Here is an 18071-nt window from a genome sequence, read left to right on the forward strand (position 1 = left end):
CACAGTGGTTAGGTATCTGCCTGCCAATGCAGGGGACACGGGTTGGATCCCTGGTCTGGGAAGATCCCACATACCGTGGAGCAACTAAGCCCATGTGCCACAACTACTGAGCCTGTGCTCTAGAGCCTGTGAGCCACAACTACTGAGCCCACGTGCCATGACTGCTGAAGTCCACGTGCCTAGAGCCTGTGCTCCACAACAAGAAAAGCCACTGCAATGAGAAGCCCACACACCGCAAGGAAGAGTCACCCCTGCTCGCTGTACCTAGAGAAGCCCGCACGCAGCAACAAAGACCCAATGCATCCTAAATAAATAAATAAATAAAACAACCTTTCTTTGGCTTAAAAAAAAAAAAAAGAAAGAAGAAACATGAAGAAACAATATCACTCATATCTGTTTTTCATTATAAAATAATATTGCTGGTTTGCAGGCTTTCTAGACTCCTTAGGGTATTCTATTGCCAATCTGAGGGGTTTTTTTCTTTTTACATATTTAGAAGCTATGTAATAGAAATGTTGCTGCATGGGAACAAAAATACTTGTCTCACAAAATGTTCCCATTCAATCAGTTGCCACATATTTTTGTTCCATGCGGCCCTTCATAAACTAACAGTATCTGTAGGCAACGCAATTGACATAGCATCAGAGGAGTAGGTTTATATGTTTAAAGTGGGTATATGATTTCATGTCCAGGGATTTATTTTTAGACAAAAGATCATTGATTTTAAAAAAATTTTTTTAACATCTTTATTGGAGTATAATTGCTTTACAATGGTGTATTGTTTCTGGTATATAACAAAGTGAATCAGCTATATGTATACATATAACCTCATGTCCCCTCCCTCTTGCGTCTCCCTCCCACCTTTCCTATCCCACCCCTTTAGGTGGTCCCAAAGCACCGAGCTGATGTCCCCATATGATGCAGCTGCTTCCCACTAGCTATCTATTTTACATTTGGTAGTGTATATATGTCAGTGCTACTCTCTCACTTCGTCTTAGCTTACCCTCCCGCCTCCCTGTGTCCGAAAGTCCATTCTCTACATCTGCATCTTTATTCCTGTCATGCCCCTAGGTTCATTGGAACTTTTTTTTTTTTTTTTTAGATTCCATAGATATGTGTTACCATACGGTATTTGTTTTTCTCTTTCTGACGTACTTCTCTCTATATGACAGACTCTAGGTCCATCCATCTCACTATAAATAACTCAGTTTTGTTTCTTTTTATGGCTGAGTAATATTCCATTGTATATATGTGCCACATCCTCTTTATCCATTCATCTGTTGATGGACACATAGGTTGCTTCCATGTCCCGGCTACTGTAAATACTGCTGCAATGAACATTGGGGTGCATGTGTCTTTTTGAATTATGGTTTTCTCAGGGTATATGCCCAGTAGTGGGATTGCTGGGTCGTATGGTAGTTATATTTTTAGTTTTTTAAGGAACCTCCATACTGTTTTTCCATAGTGGCTGTATCAGTTTACATTCCCACCAACAGTGCAAGAGGGTTCCCTATTCTCCACACCCTCTCCAGCATTTATTGTTTGTAGATTTTTTGATGATGGCCATTCTGACTGGTGTGAGGTGATACCTCATTGTAGTTTTGATTTGCATTTCTCTAATGATTAGTGATGTTGAGCATCTTTTCATGTGTTTGTTGGCAATCTGTATATCTTCTTTGAAGACATGTCTATTTAGATCTTTTGCCCATTTTTGGATTGGGTTGTTTTATTGTTTGATATTGAGCTGCATGAGCTGCTTGTATAGTTTGGAGATTAATCCTTTGTCAGTTACTTAGTTTGCAAATATTTTCTCCCATTCTGAGGGCTGTCTTTTCGTCTTATCCTTTGCTGTGCAAAAGCTTTTAAGATTCATTAGGTCCCATTTGTTTGCTTTTGTTTTTATTTCCATCTCTCCAAATGGTGGGTCAAAAAGAATCTTGCTGTGATTTATGTCAAAGAGTGTTCTTCCTATGTTTTCCTCTGAGTTTTATAGTGTCTGGCCTTACATTTAGGTCTTTAATCCATTTTGAGTTTATTTTTGTGTATGGTGTTAGGGAGTGTTCTAATTTCATTCTTTTACATGTAGCTGTCCAGTTTTCCCAGCACCACTTATTGAAGAGACTGTCTTTTCTCCATTGTATATTCTTGCCTCTTTTATCAAAGATATGGTGACCATATGTGCATGGGTTTATCTCTGGGCTTTCTATCCTGTTCCATTGATCTATATTTCTGGTTTTGTGCCAGTACCATACTGTCTTGATTACTGTAGCTTTGTAGTATAGTCTGAAGTCAGGGAGCCTGATTCCTCCGGCTCCGTTTTTCTTTCTCAAGATTGCTTTGGTTATTCGGGGTCTTTTGTGTTTCCATACAAATTGTGCAATTTTTTGTTCTAGTTCTGTGAAAAATGCCATTGGTAATTTGATAGGATTGCATTGAATCTGTAGATTGCTTTATAGTCATTTTCACAATATTGATTCTTCCAATCCAAGAGCATGGTATATCTCTCCATCAGTTTGTATCATCTTTAATTTCTTTCACCAGTATCTTATACTTTTCTGCATACAGGTCTCTTGTCTCCTTAGGTAGGTTTATTCCTAGGTATTTTATTCTTTTTGTTGCAATGGTAAATGGGAGCGTTTCCTTAATTTCTCATTCAGATTTTTCATCATTAGTGTATAGGAATGCAAGAGATTTCTGTACATTAATTTTGTATCCTGCTACTTTACCAAATTCATTGATTAGCTCTAGTAGTTTTCTGGTAGCATCCTTAGGATTTTCTATGTATAGTATCCTATGCACATAGTATCATCATTTGCAAACAGTGACAGGTTTACTTCTTCTTTTCCGATTTGAATTCCTTTTATTTCTTTTTCTTCTCTGATTGCTGTGGCTAAAGCTTCCAAAACTATGTTGAATAATAGTAGTGAGAGTGGGCAACCTTGTCTTGTTCCTGATCTTAGAGGAAATGGTTTCAGTTTTTCACCATTGAGAACGATGTTGGCTTGTCATATATGGCCTTTATTATGTTGAGGAAAGTTCCCTCTATGCCTACTTTCTGCAGGGTTTTTATCATAAATGGGTGTGGAATTGTGTCAAAACCTTGTTCTGCATTTATTGAGATTATCATACGGTTTTTCTCCTTCAATTTGTTAATATGGTGTATCCCATTGATTGATTTGCATATACTGAAGAATCCTTGCATTCCTGGGATAAACCCCACTTGATCATGGTGTATGATCCTTTTAATGTGCTGTTGGATTCTGTTTGCTAGTATTTTGTTGAGGATTTTTGCATCTATGTTCATCAGTGATATTGGTCTGTAGCTTTCTCTCTTTGTGACATCTTTGTATCGTTTGGGGATCTGGGTGATGGTGGCCTTGTGTAATGACTTTGGGGGTGTTCCTCCCTCTGCTGTATTTTGGAAGAGTTTGAGAAGGATAGGTGATAGCTCTTCTCTAAATGTTCGATAGAATTCACCTGTGAAGCCATCTGGTCCTGGGCTTTTGCTTGTTGGAAGATTTTTAATCGCAGTTTCAATTTCAGTGCTTGTGATTGGTCTGTTTATATTTTCGGTTTCTTCCTGGTTCAGTTTTGGAAGGTTGTGCTTTTCTAAGAATTTGTCCATTTCTTCCAGGTTGTCCATTTTATTGGCATATAGTTGCTTGTCGTAATCTCTCATGGTCCTTTGTGTTTCTGCAGTATCAGTTGTTACTTCCCCTCTTCCATTTCTAATTCTATTGATTTGAGTCTTCTCCCTTTTTTTCTTGATGAGTCTGGCTAATGGTTTATCAATTTTGTTTATCTTCTCAGAGAACCAGCTTTTAGTTTTATTGATCTTTGCTATTATTTCCTTCATTTCTTTTTCTTTTATTTCTGATCTGATCTTTATGATTTCTTTTCTTCTGCCAACCTTGGGGTTTTTTGTTTTTCTTTCTCTAATTGCTTTAGGTGTAAGGTTACGTTGTTTATTTGAGATGTTTGTTGTTTATTGAGACAGGCTTGTATTGCTATAAACTTCCCTCTTAGACCTGCTTTTGCTACATCCCATAGATTTTGAGTCGTCATGTTTTCATTGTCATTTGTTTCTAGGCATTTTTTGTTTTCCTCTTGGATTTTTTCAGTGATCTCTTGGTTATTTAGTAGTGTACTGTTTAGCCTTCATGTGTTTGTATTTTTTACAGATCTTTTCCTGTAATTGATATCTAGTTTCATAGCATTGTGGTCAGAAAAGATACTTCATGTAATTTTAATTTTCTTAAATTTACCAAGGCTTGATTTTTGACCCAAGATATGATCTATCCTGGAGAATGTTCCATGAGTACTTGGGAAGAAAGTGTATTCTGTTGTTTTTGGATTGAATGTCCTATAAATATCAATTAAGTCCATCTTGTTTAATGTATCATTTAAAGCTTGTGTTTCCTTATTTATTTTCATTTTGGATGATCTGTCCATTGGTGTAAGTGGGGAGTTAAAGTCCCCTACTATGATTGTGTTAGTATCAATTTCCCCTTTTATGGCTCTTAGCATTTACCTTATGTATTGAGGTGTTCCTATGTTGGGTGCATAAATATTTACAACTGTTATATCTTCTTCTTGGATTGATCCCTTGATCATTATGCCGTGTCCTTCCTTGTCCCTTTTAAGAGTCTTTATTTTAAAGTCTATTTTGTCTGATATGAGAATTGCTACTCCAGCTTTCTTTTGATTTCCTTTTGCATGGAATATCCTTTTTCATCCCCTCACTTTCAGTCTGTATGTGTCCCTGAGTCCGAAGTGGGTCTCTTGTAGACAGCATATGTATGGGTCTTGTTTTTGTATCCATTCAGCCAGTCTATGTCTTTTGGTTGGAGCATTTAATCCATTTACATTTAAGGTAATTATTGATAGGTATGTTCCTATTACCATTTTCTTAATTATTTTGGGTTTGTTATTGCAGGTCTTTTCCTTCTCTTGTGTTTCCTGCCTAGAGACGTTCCTTTAGCATTTGTTGTAAAGCAGGTTTGGTGGTGCTGAATTCTCGTAACTTTTGCTTGTCTGTAAAGGTTTTAATTTCTTCATCGAATCTGAATGAGAAACTTGTTGGGCAGAGTAATCTTGGCTGTAGGTTTTTCCGTTTCATCACTTTAAATATGTCCTGCCACTCCCTTGTGGCTTGCAGAGTTTCTGCTGAAAGATTAACCTTATGGGGATTCCCGTGTATGTTATTTGTTGATTTTCCCTTGCTGCTTTTAATATTTTTTCTTTGTATTTAATTTTTGATAGTTTGATTAATATGTGTCTTGCCATGTTTCTCCTTGTATTTATCCTGTATGGGACTCTCTGTGCTTCCTGGGTTTGATTGACTATTTCCTTTCCCCTGTTAGGGAAGTTTTCAACTATAACCTTTTCAAATATTTTCTCAGACCCTTTCTTTTTCTTCTTCTTCTGGGACCCCTATGATTCTAATGTTGGTGCATTTAATGTTGTCCCAGAGGTATCTGAGACTTCCTCAATTATTTTCATTCTTTTTTCTTTATTCTGTCTTGCAGTAGTTATTTCCACTATTTTATCTTCCAGGTCAGTTATCTGTTCTTCTGCCTCAGTTATTCTGCTTCTGACTCCTTCTAGAGAATTTTTAATTTCATTTTTTTGTGTTGTTTATCATTGTTTTTTTTTTCTTTAGTTCTTCTAGGTCCTTGTTAAATGTTTCTTGTATTTTCTCCATTCTATTTCCAAGATCTGGATCATCTTTACTATCATTACTCTGAATTCTTTTTCAGGTAGACTGCCTGTTTCCTCTTCATTTGTTTGGTCTGGTGGGTTTTTACCTTGCTCCTTCATCTGCTGCATATTTCTCTGTCTTCTCATTTTGCTTAACTTACTGTGTTTGGGGTCTCCTTTTTGCAGGTTGCAGGTTTGTAATTCTCGTTGTTTTTGGTGTCTGCCCCCAGTGGGTAAGGTTGGTTCAGTGGCTTGTGTAGGGTTCCTGGTGGAGGGGACTTGTATCTGTGTTCTGGTGGGTGGGGCTAGATCTTGTCTTTCTGGTGGGTAGGGCTGCATCCAGTGGTGTGTTTTGGGGTGTCTGTGAAATTATTATGATTTTAGGCAGCCTCTCTGCTAATGAGTGAGGTTCTGTTCCTGTCTTGCTAGTTGTTTGGCATGGGGCATCCAGCACTGGAGCTTGCTGGATGTTGGGTGGAGCTGGGTCTTAGCGTTGAGACGGATATCTCTGGAAGAGCTCTTGCTGATTGATATTACATGGGGCTGGGAGGTCTCTGGTGGTCCAGTGTCCTGAACTCGGTTCTCCTACCTCAGAAACTCAGGCCTCACACCAGCCCAGAGCACCAAGACCGTGTCAACCACACAGCTCAGAAGAAAAGGGAGAGAAAAAGAAAGAAAAAAAATAGATAAATAAAAATTTAAAAATAATAAGTAAAATTAAAAAATATTATTAAAATTAAAAAATTAATAAAAAGAAGAAGAGAGCAACCAAACCAATAAAGAAATCCACCAATGATAACAAGTGCTAAAAACTATACTAAGATAAACATAAAAATCAGAAACAAGTCAGTTGCAGACAGCAAACCCCAAGTCTACAGTTGCTCTCAAAGTCCACCACCTCAATTTTGGGTGGATTCGTTGTCTGTTCAGGTATTCCACAGATGCAGGGTACCTCAAGTTGACTGTGGGGGTTTAATTCACCACTCCTGAGGCTGCTGGGAGAAATTTCCCTTTCTCTTCTTTGTTCGCACAGCTCCCGGGGTTCAGCTTTGGTTTTGGCCCCGCAGCTGGGTGTAGGTCTCCGTCAGGCTTCTGTTCCCACCCAGACAGGATAGGTTAAAGGAGCGGCTGGTTAGAGGTCTCTGGCTCACTCAGGCTGGGGGGAGGGAGGGGTATGGTATGCGTGGTGAGCCTGCGCAGAGGCCAGTGTGACATTGCAACCGCCTGAGGCGTACCGTGTGTTTTCCTGGGGAAGTTGTCCCTGGGTCCTGGGACCCTGGCAGTGGCGGGCTGCACAGGCTCCCAGGAGGGGAGGTGTGGAGAGTGACTTGTGCTCGCACACAGGCTTCTTGGTGGCTGCAGCAGCAGCGTTAGCATTTCATGCCCGTTTCTGCTGTCTGAGCTGATAGCCGTGGCTTGTGCCAGTCTCCAGAGCTTGTATAGGCGGTGCTCTGCCTCCTGTGGGCAGACAGGAAAGGAATCCCCTCTCTTCAGCACCCTGAAACAATGGTCTCTTGCTTCTTAGGCAGGTCCAGACTTTTTCCCGGACTCCCTCCCAGCTAGCTGGGGCGCACTAGCCCCATTGTTCACACAGCCATCCCCAGTCGTCTCCCTGGGATCTGACCTCCAAACCTGGAGCCTCAGCTCCCAGCCCCCACCCACCCCGGTGGGTGAGCAGACAAGCGTCTCAGGCTGGTGAGTGGTGGCCGGCACCGATCCTCTGTGCGGGAATCTCTCCGCTTTGCCCTCTGTACCCCTGTTGCTGTGCTCTCCTCCGTGGCTCTGAAGCTCCCCCACCTCCGCCACCCGCAGTCTCCACCCATGAAGGGGCTTCCTAGTGTGTGGAAACTTTTCCTCCTTCACAGCTCCCTCCTACACCAGTCCCTGGTGCAGGTCCCGTCCCTATTCTTTGTCTCTCTTTTTTCTTTTGGCCTACCCAGGTAAGTGGGGGTTTTCTTGCCTTTTTGGAGGTCTGAGGTCCTCTGCCAGCATTCAGTAGGTGTTCTGTAGGAGTTGTTCCACATGTAGATGTATTTTTGATGTATTTGTGGGGCAGAAGGTCTTACTCCTCCACCATCTTGGAAGTCCCCCCATCATTGATGTTTAATTTTCAAAAAACATACAGTGTTAAAGAGGAGTTCAAACTAAATTCCCCAAAAAAGCCTGCAGAGGAAGTAAATTTATTCATTCACTTTATTGACTCGTCAAATTTACTGATTTTTTACTGGGGATACAAAGATGAATAAAACACTGTCCATGGCACTGAAGAACTCACCCTCTAGTGGCAGAGAAAGAAAGAAGACACCACAGGGTGATGAGAGCTTTCAGAGAGTACACGTGGGTGCTCTGGGAGCACACAGTAGGGGTTCTTAGTGAAACTGATGGGTGGGGCAGGAGCTGAGGGAAGTCTTTCCCGGAAAAGGTGACCTCTAGGTGGAAGCCACAAAGCTACTCCCTCAATTCCTTCAAGTCTTTTCTCTGTATCAGTGAAGTCATCTGACCATCTGTATCAAGAACAATAGTCACTCCAAACACTGTCTTCCTCCCCACGCTTTTACCCTGCTTTGTATCCTCCGTGGCACTTATTACCATCCATAGTAGCCAGCCTCCAAGACAGACCGAAGATTCCTCTATCCTGGTATCCGTGCCCCCAGGTAGTCCCCTCCCATATTTGATCATGGTTAAGAACGATATGGCAGAGGAAAAGGTATGCCGCTTCCAAGGTTAGGTTATAAAGGATACCATGGCTTCCATCTTGACCACTCTTTCTCCTGGGTCACTCACTCCAGGGGAAGCCAAGTGCCGGGTTGTGAATAGATCTCCGGGGAGGTCCACATGGTGAGGAACAGAGCCTCGTGATGATGCCACATGAGTGAACTTGGAAGCAGATCCCCCAAAGCCAGACACATCTTCAGATCAACCCCCATGACAACTTGACTACAACCTCATGAGAGACCCTAAGCCGAATCACCCAGCAGCCTCCTGACTCTCAGAAGCTAGGAGATAATATATCTTTGTCGTTTTGGGTACTAAATTTGAGGTACTTTGTTACACAGGAATATCTAACTAATATGTCATTTACAAAGTTTACTTACTTACTTACTGTCTCTCTTCCTCCGTAGGCTGTGACCTGTGTGAGGAGAATCACTTTGCTTTGTTCACTGCTATACCTCTAGTGCATGGAACCCAACCTAGATCACAGCAGGTGCAGAGTACACATTTGTTAAATGAATGACTGAAACCTGCTGATGCTCATTCTAGTGATTTGAATGAGGATTCATCATGTTTCTATGTATACGGGAGGTCCTCAGGATGGGAAGAACTAGCTTCATTTCTCTTCTGATCTAACTGGTTGGGTGTTTTGTAAGTGAGGAACCCCACAACTAATAGAAAGAACCCAATCAAGCTCTCCAGAGAGCAAAAGCAGAGGCATGATTTCAGCTTTCATGTTTCACATGTTTTTATTCAGTGACAATGCACAGGATAACTGACTTTTCCTATGTGGGTTCTCTTCAAAGCCAGTGACAGCAAACCACTGTGGGGACTGGCCATCAACACAAAGTGGTAATGGAGCACCAGAGCTGGCTGCTTCCAGGGAAATATGGTCCCTGAATTATGAACCAAAACAGACTCCATGGAAACCAGAATCCAATCCCTCTCCTCTAACTGCCCAGCCTTGGGTCCGGTAGAGCTAGCGAGGGCCAGAGTTCCTCAAAGCTGGGGGAATGCATGGGCCAAATCTAAGCCATAACTGTGGGAACCCAAAGGCCAAGAGTCCAAAGGAAAACATGGAAACTGAAGAAGCAGGGTGATAATGGGCAAGTTGAACTGACTAGGGTCTGGGGCAAAACGAAAGCAAACCAGGAATGCCTAGGACAGTCCTAAATCCAAACTTCCCATGGTCAGTAGTTCTTAACACTGCCTTCCCAATAGAATCACCTGGGGCAAACAGTTCTGGTTATTAATGCTTATTTCTTACCTCAAATTCACCCTTCTATGCTTCACTTTGAAATGCTAGGACTGGGATTCAGCCAACAGTATTACTCCTTTATCAGCTCTGCCAACAGGGGGCGCTAAAGGAGACTGAAATGATGGACTATGGAGAAAGGATTTTGCTCCATCCCCTTTGCTTTCTGTTCCTATCAGTGTCACCCTGGCCACAGCAGTTGGTTCTAGTAGCAAAAACTGGTTTCAGCTTCAAGTTTTGCCACAATCCCAGAACCATTTGTATCTGAGATACAAGCTCTAGAAAACCAGATACAAGCTCTTCTGAAGTCTGGGTTGTTTCATTCAGCTCCACATGAGCTCAGACACCAGCAACAAGTGACAGCACCCACTCTTCCCAGAGGCCAGGGTCTCTGCACTGCAGGGACCCTCCTCTACACTCTTAAGTTTTAATAGCCCTGACTTCATTCCTTTGTTTCCCCCACCCGTAGCGGTAGTAGCTGCTTCCTGCATTCCTCACTAACTGGTTAAATTTTTTAAAAAATATTTTAATTAAGTTCTTTGTTTCTGGTTTTTGCGTCCTGAAAGGACCCTGATTGTAGGCACATAAAAATATATACAGTTGTCTGGATTCTCCCATAACCAAATGTTGATTTAATTCATCTGCTGTGATCAGGCACAGGGCATCTTAAAAGTCCACAGCTAACTTTAAAGTACAGACAGGGAAGGAAACCACTATACTAGAGTGTTCTTGTGGACCTCTGTGGAATGGTCCAACTGACTTAAAGATAGAGGATCAAAGCAAGACTCTGAACTGTCCCCATTCTAAACAATTCCTTCAGCTGCCTATACTCATGTTTAGCAGAAACCACCTTCTTTTTAATTTGATGGAGTCCACTCATCCATGGAAGAGTAAGGGCCCTTTGGCTATTCACACATCCTACTCCTTAGCAGATGGTACCAACCATCTGGGGGGGTTCCACCCTTTGGTTTCCATATTCAGAATGTCCCTGGACTTCAAAAATACCTCTGGATATCCCATTCTGTGTGGAATCAACTGAGGCAGGAAATTACTAAATGACTGTTTCCCTGTCACTAAAAGCAAAACAAGGGACAGCTCTTGGGTATATGCAAAGGTCCCAATGTTCACAGAAGCATTATTTACAATTGCCAAGATATGGAAGCAACCAAAGTGCCCATCAACAGATGAATGGATAAAGAAGATGTGGTATGTATATACAGTGGAATACTACTCAGCCATAAAAAAGAATGAAATTCTGCCATTTGCAGCAACATGGATGGACTTGGAGGGCATTATGCTAAATGAAATAAGTCAGACACACAAAGACAAATACTGTATGATATCACTTACATGTGGAACCTAAAAAATAAGACAAACTAGTGAGTACAACAAAAAAGAAGTGGACTCACAGATATAGAGAACTAGCTACTGGTTACCAGTGGGGAGGGGGAGAAGGGCCAATATAGGGGTAGGGTAGTAAGAGGTACAAACTATAAAGAATAAAATAAGCTACAAGGATATATTGTACAACACAAGGAATATAGCCAATATTTTGTAATAGCTGTAAATGGTTAAGTAAACTTTAATAAAAAAAGGTCTTTAGAAAGAAACAGCAACAAACTTGCATTAGCATTCAGAGAATATCCATCTTACATAGGTTCTTTGCCCTGTGCAAATTCAATTCCCTAGCTCCTGATTTTCATTAAATAGTTCGTGTGTGGGGGGAATATTGTCAACATTACGAATGGGGTTTCTGTTTAATTCCTTTATATAACATCGCCAAATAAACTCCCAGAAAGGCATTCTGACCAACTGGATGGGACCTCACAAAGAAGGATAGGTTGTTTCTGCAAAGGGAATGATTTCAATTTCCAACAAGCAGGAGCTTGGGAATGTCTGGATCTGGTGACTTGGCAGGAAGAACTATGGAATGCAGTTAAAAGGATGTTCCCAGCACAAAGGCTCCCTGTTTCAGGTTTCTGCATAATGTATCTCCTTGAGTCAGACAGGGAGATGTACTTCATGAAAATTACCACCTTCCCTCTGAATGAACTTTTGTCTGCTTGGTTGTCTTGCACCAGACCATGGAATGGTGCTGATCTCAGATGGCATACATCTCAACAGATAGGAAGAGCATCCCCCCGCCTCACCCTATCTCAAATAACCATATAACAGTTCAGAATAAAAGGCAATGAAAGGGAATAAACAGACTCACAGGAAATTGGTAAAATAACAAAAGATGTGCATACACACTCTAAATCATGCCACATGAGACATTTTTTGACAGGCTTCTGCTCTCATCTCTCAGGGAGAAGCCTAGATCCAGCACCTGCTCTACTTGTTATTTCTTTAAGAAAATGAGATTTGAGGTATAATAGGCTATAAAAGAAGTGTGTTTAAGCAAAACCACTTACAGCCTTTCAAGTACTTCTAGTTTCTGCTATTGAGAGAAACTTGGGAAAAATACTATCCAGTAAAGGAAAAAAATCTTGAAATGAATTGGGGATAGGAGGACATTTCTTTGATCTTCCAAAAGCTTTCTTTGGTTTGTCTGTGGTTTGGGAGAAGTAGCCTTAAGTGGGGTAAGGTTGTAGATTTCTAGAGATAGGAAGAGTGGCTGAACAAATCATTGATTTGAACTGTTGCTTTGGTGCCATGAATGTCAAATTAATCAGGAAAGCTTCCACCATGTTCTACTACTCAGAAACCTTCAATGACTCTTAAGTACCCACAGGAAAAATCCTTGGATTTTGATCCCAACACAATTTTGTACCAACTTCCTTTTTTCATTTCGGTCACTTGGAGCTATGCCATAAAAATGTTCCATTTTAGCCTAAGGATTCATGTCTTGCATTAATAATTAGGAGCACTCTTTTTCATATCTCAGCTCCCCGTATAGTAGCAACTGTGCCATCTTGGATAAGTTCCTCTGCCTCCTAACCATCCATCCCCTCCTCTGTAAACTGAGAATGATAGTAAGATAGATCTCATAAGGTCATTGTAAGGAATGCATGTAGGTGACCAGTAGGCCCAGTTTGTATGCGGGACTCATGCTAAAATGGGAAAACCCCCCACATGCTGGGATGAGTTGGTCACTCTACACAACTTATTGTAAATGAAACATTTAGTACTGTGCCTGGTGCATAATAAATGTGATGATAGCAATCATTATATATATTTACTTCCTCTTTTCTAAACATCGCTTGTATTCCACCTCTCCAAGCCTTTGTCCCCTCCCTCCCCCCTGCGCCCCATGCCTGCCATTGGCATCTCTTATCATCTCTCCTTTGCTTATCAAAATCCTATTCATCTCATTTCCCTGACCAGACTGGACACTAGTGAGGGTGGGGCAGTCTTACTTAGACTTGTGTTTCCTGTAGCTCTTGGCAGAGTGCCTGCCACGTGGTCAGGGGGTGACCCATACATGTTTGTTGGTATATTAACTAATGTCTATTCTTCACCTTAGGAAAAAATCCACATCGGTAACTATATCAAATGAGCAGAAAACACACTTGCCTGGAAGGTATTGTTGCCTAAGAAGTAAACTCATGCCACAGTGGAAAGAAAGATCTAATGTCAAAGTATCAAGTAATAAATGTATAGTTGCTGTATATTCACTTTCACAATTGCTATTGAGATGTTTCAATATTTCCTCAACCATCGCACTTGAAAGGGACAGACATATCATTCAGAGGAATCAGAATTCCTTTTTAGTTCCTTGTAAAATAGCTCAAGGAGTTTTTGTTGGCATCACCAGGAGAAATTCTGACACTGCAGGGTCATGCTTTTGCACTCAGTGGAATGTTTTAGAATGTTCTTTTTGGAAGAGATTGTATTTCACTATTTCCTTTGTGTAAATATAACAATTACCAACACAAAGAAACTATTCTCTGAGAACTAAATTGCTTATTAACAAAAGATTTGAAATGGACTTGAATTTCAAAAGGAAACAGAAGAAATTGAAGACATGTATCTTTTTTTTTTTAACATCTTTATTGGAGTATAATTGCTTTACAATGGTGTGTTAGTTTCTGCTTTATAACAAAGTGAATCAGCTATACCTATACACATATCCCCATATCTCCTCCCTGTTGCATCTCCCTCCCACCCTCCCTTTCCCACGCCTGCTGGAAGATTTTTAATCACAGTTTCAGTTCTTGTGATTTGTCTGTTCATATTTTCTATTTCTTCCTGGTTCAGTCTTGGAAGGTTGTGCTTTTCTAAGAATTTGTCCCGTTCTTCCAGGTTGTCCATTTTGTTGGCATATAGTTGTTTGTAGTAGTCTCTCAGGATCCTTTGTATTCCTGCAGTGTCAGTTGTTACTTCTCCTTTTTTGTTTCTAGTTCTGTTGATTTGAGTCTTCTCCCTTTTTTTCCTGATGAGTCTGGCTAACGGCTTATCAATTTTATTTATCTTTTTTTTTTCATTTTAACATCTTTTTTGGAGTATAATTGCTTTACAATGGTGTGTTAGCTTCGGCTTCACAACAAAATGAATCAGTTATACATATACATATGTTCCCATATCTCTTCCCTCTTGCGTCTCCCTCCCTCCCACCCTCCCTATCCCACCCCTCCAGGCGGTCACAAAGCACCGAGCTGATCTCCCTGTGCTATGTGGCTGCTTCCCACTAGCTATCTACCTTACGTTTGGTAGTGTACATATGTCCATGCCTCTCTCTCGCTTTGTCACAGTTTACCCTTCCCCCTCCCCATAGACTCAAGTCCATTCTCTAGTAAGTCTGTGTCTTTATTCCTGTTTCACCCCTAGGTTTTTCATGACATTTTTTTTCTTAAATTCCATATATATGTGTTAGCATACGGTATTTGTCTCTCTCTTTCTGACTTACTTCACTCTGTATGACAGACTCTAGGTCTATCCACCTCATTACAAATAGCTCAATTTCGTTTCTTTTTATGGCTGAGTAATATTCCATTGTATATATGTGCCACATCTTCTTTATCCGTTCATCCGATGATGGACACTTAGGTTGTTTCCATCTCCGGACTATTGTAAATAGAGCTGCAATGAACATTTTGGTACATGACTCTTTTTGAATTATGGTTTTCTCAGGGTATATGCCCAGTAGTGGGATTGCTGGGTCATATGGTAGTTCTATTTGTAGTTTTTTAAGGAACTTCCATACTGTTCTCCACAGTGGCTGTATCAATTTACATTCCCACCAACAGTGTAAGAGGGTTCCCTTTTCTCCACACCCTCTCCAGCGTTTATTGTTTCTAGATTTTTTGATGATGGCCATTCTGACTGGTGTGAGATGATATCTCATTGTAGTTTTCATTTGCATTTCTCTAATGATTAGTGATGTTGAGCATTCTTTAATGTGTTTGTTGGCAGTCTGTATATCTTCTTTGGAGAAATGTCTATTTAGGTCTTCTGCCCATTTTTGGATTGGGTTTTTTTTTTTTGTTATTAAGCTGCATGAGCTGCTTATAAATTTTGGAGATTAATCCTTTGTCAGTTGCTTCATTTGCAAATATTTTCTCCCATTCTGAGGGTTGTCTTTTGGTCTTGTTTATGGTTTCCTTTGCTGCGCAAAAGCTTTGAAGTTTCATTAGGTCCCATTTGTTTATTTTTGTTTTTATTTCCATTTCTCTAAGAGGTGGGTCAAAAAGGATCTTGCTGTGATTCATGTCATAGAGTGTCCTGCCTATGTTTTCCTCTAAGAGTTTGATAGCTTCTGGCCTTACATTTAGGTCTTTAATCCATGTTGAGCTTATTTTTGTGTATGGTGTTAGGGAGTGATCTAATCTCATACTTTTACATGTACCTGTCCAGTTTTCCCAGCACCACTTATTGAAGAGGCTGTCCTTTCTCCACTGTACATGCCTGCCTCCTTTATCAAAGATAAGGTGACCATATGTACGTGGGTTTATCTCTGGGCTTTCTATCCTGCTCCATTGATCTACATTTCTGTTTTTGTGCCAGTACCATACTGTCTTGATTACTGTAGCTTTGTAGTATAATCTGAAGTCAGGAAGCCTGATTCCTCCAGCTCCGTTTTTCGTTCTCAAGATTGCTTTGGCTATTCGGGGTCTTTTGTGTTTCCATACAAATTGTGAAATTTTTTGTTCTACTTCTGTGAAAAATGCCAGTGGTAGTTTGATAGGGATTGCATTGAATCTGTAGATTGCTTTGGGTAGTAGAGTCATTTTCACAATGTTGATTCTTCCAATCCAAGAACATGGTATATCTCTCCATCTATTTGTATCATCTTTAATTTCTTTCATCAGCGTCTTATAATTTTCTGCATACAGGTCTTTTGTCTCCTTAGGTAGGTTTATTCCTAGATATTTTATTCTTTTTGTTGCAATGGTAAATGGGAGTGTTTTCTTGATTTCACTTTCAGATTTTTCATCCTTAGTGTATAGGAATGCCAGAGATTTCTGTGCATTAATTTTGTATCCTGCTACTTTACCAAATTCATTGATTAGCTCTAGTAGTTTTCTGGTAGCATCTTTAGGATTCTCTATGTATAGTATCATGTCATCTGCAGTGACAGCTTTACTTCTTCTTTTCCGATTTGAATTCCTTTTATTTCCTTTTCTTCTCTGATTGCTGTGGCTAAAACTTCCAAAACTATGTTGAAGAAGAGTGGTGAGAGTGGGCAACCTTGTCTTGTTCCTGATCTTAGTGGAAATGCTTTCAGTTTTTCACCATTGAGGACGATGTTGGCTGTGGGTTTGTCATATATGGCCTTTATTATGTTGAGGAAATTTCCCTCTATGCCTACTTTCTGCAGTGTTTTTATCATAAATGGGTGTTGAATTTTGTCAAAAACTTTCTCTGCATCTATTGAGATGATCATATGGTTTTTCTCCTTCAGTTTGTTAATATGGTTTATCACATTGATTGATTTGCGTATATTGAAGAATCCTTGCATTCCTGGAATAAACCCCACTTGATCATGGTGTATGATCCATTTAATGTGCTGTTGAATTCTGTTTGCTTGTATTTTGTTGAGGATTTTTGCATCTATGTTCATCAGTGATATTGGCCTGTAGTTTTCTTTCTTTGTGACGTCCTTGTCTGGTTTTGGTATCAGGGTGATGGTGACCTCGTAGAATGAGTTGGGGAGTGTTCCTCCCTCTGCTATATTTTAGAAGAGTTTGAGAAGGATAGGTGTTAGCTCTTCTCTATATGTTTGATAGAATTCGCCTGTGAAGCCATCTGGTCCTGGGCTTTTGTTTGTTGGAAGATTTTTAATCACAGTTTCAATTTCAGTGCTTGTGATTGGCCTGTTCGTATTTTCTATTTCTTCCTGATTCAGTCTTGGCAGTTTGTGCCTTTCTAAGAATTTGTCCATTTCTTCCAGGTTGTCCATTTTATTGGCATAGAGTTGCTTGTAGTAATCTCTCATGATCTTTTGTATTTCTGCAGTGTCAGTTGTTACTTTTCCTTTTTCATTTCTAATTCTATCGATTTGAGTCTTCTCCCTTTTTTTCTTGATGGGTCTGGCTAATGGTTTATCAGTTTTGTTTATCCTTTCAAAGAACCAGCTTTTAGTTTTATTGATCTTTGCTATTGTTTCCTTCATTTCTTTTTCATTTATTTCTGATCTGATCTTTATGATTTCTTTCCTTCTGCTAACTTCAGGGTTTTTTTGTTCTTCTTTCTCTAATTGCTTTAGGTGCAAGGTTAGGTTGTTTATTCGAGATGTTTCCTGTTTCTTAAGGTAGGATTGTATTGCTATAAACTTCCCTCTTAGAACTGCTTTTGCTGCATCCCATAGATTTTGAGTCGTCATGTCTCCATTGTCATTTGTTTCTAGGTATTTTTTGATTTCCTCTTTGATTTCTTCCATGATCACTTCATTATTCAGTAGTGTATTGTTTAGCCTCCATGTGTTTGTATTTTTTACAGATCTTTTCCTGTAATTGATATCTAGTCTCATGGCATTGTTGTCGGAAAAGATACTTGATACAATTTCAATTTTCTTAAATTTACCAGGGCTTGATTTGTGACCCAAGATATGATCTATCCTGGAGAATGTTCCATGAGCACTTGAGAAAAATGTGTATTCTGTTGTTTTTGGATGGAATGTCCTATAAATATCAATTAAGTCCATCTTGTTTAATGTATCATTTAAAGCTTGTGTTTCCTTATTTATTTTTATTTTGGATGATCTGTCCATTGGTGAAAGTGGGGTGTTAAAGTCCCCTATTATGAATGTGTTACTGTCAATTTCCCCTTTTATGGCTGTTAGTATTTGCCTTATGTATTGAGGTGCTCCTATTTTGGGTGCATAAATATTTACAATTGTTATATCTTCTTCTTGGATCGATCCCTTGATCATTATGTAGTGTCCTTCTTTGTCTCTTGTAATAGTCTTTATTTTAAAGTCTATTTTGTCTGATATGAGACTTGCTACTCCAGCTTTCTTTTG

This window comes from Delphinapterus leucas, chromosome 16, assembly GCF_059928025.1.
Source record: "Delphinapterus leucas isolate spDelLeu-1000000601 "Yukka" chromosome 16, BTC_Dleu_Yukka2, whole genome shotgun sequence".
In the NCBI taxonomy this organism is placed as follows: Eukaryota; Metazoa; Chordata; class Mammalia; order Artiodactyla; family Monodontidae; genus Delphinapterus; species Delphinapterus leucas.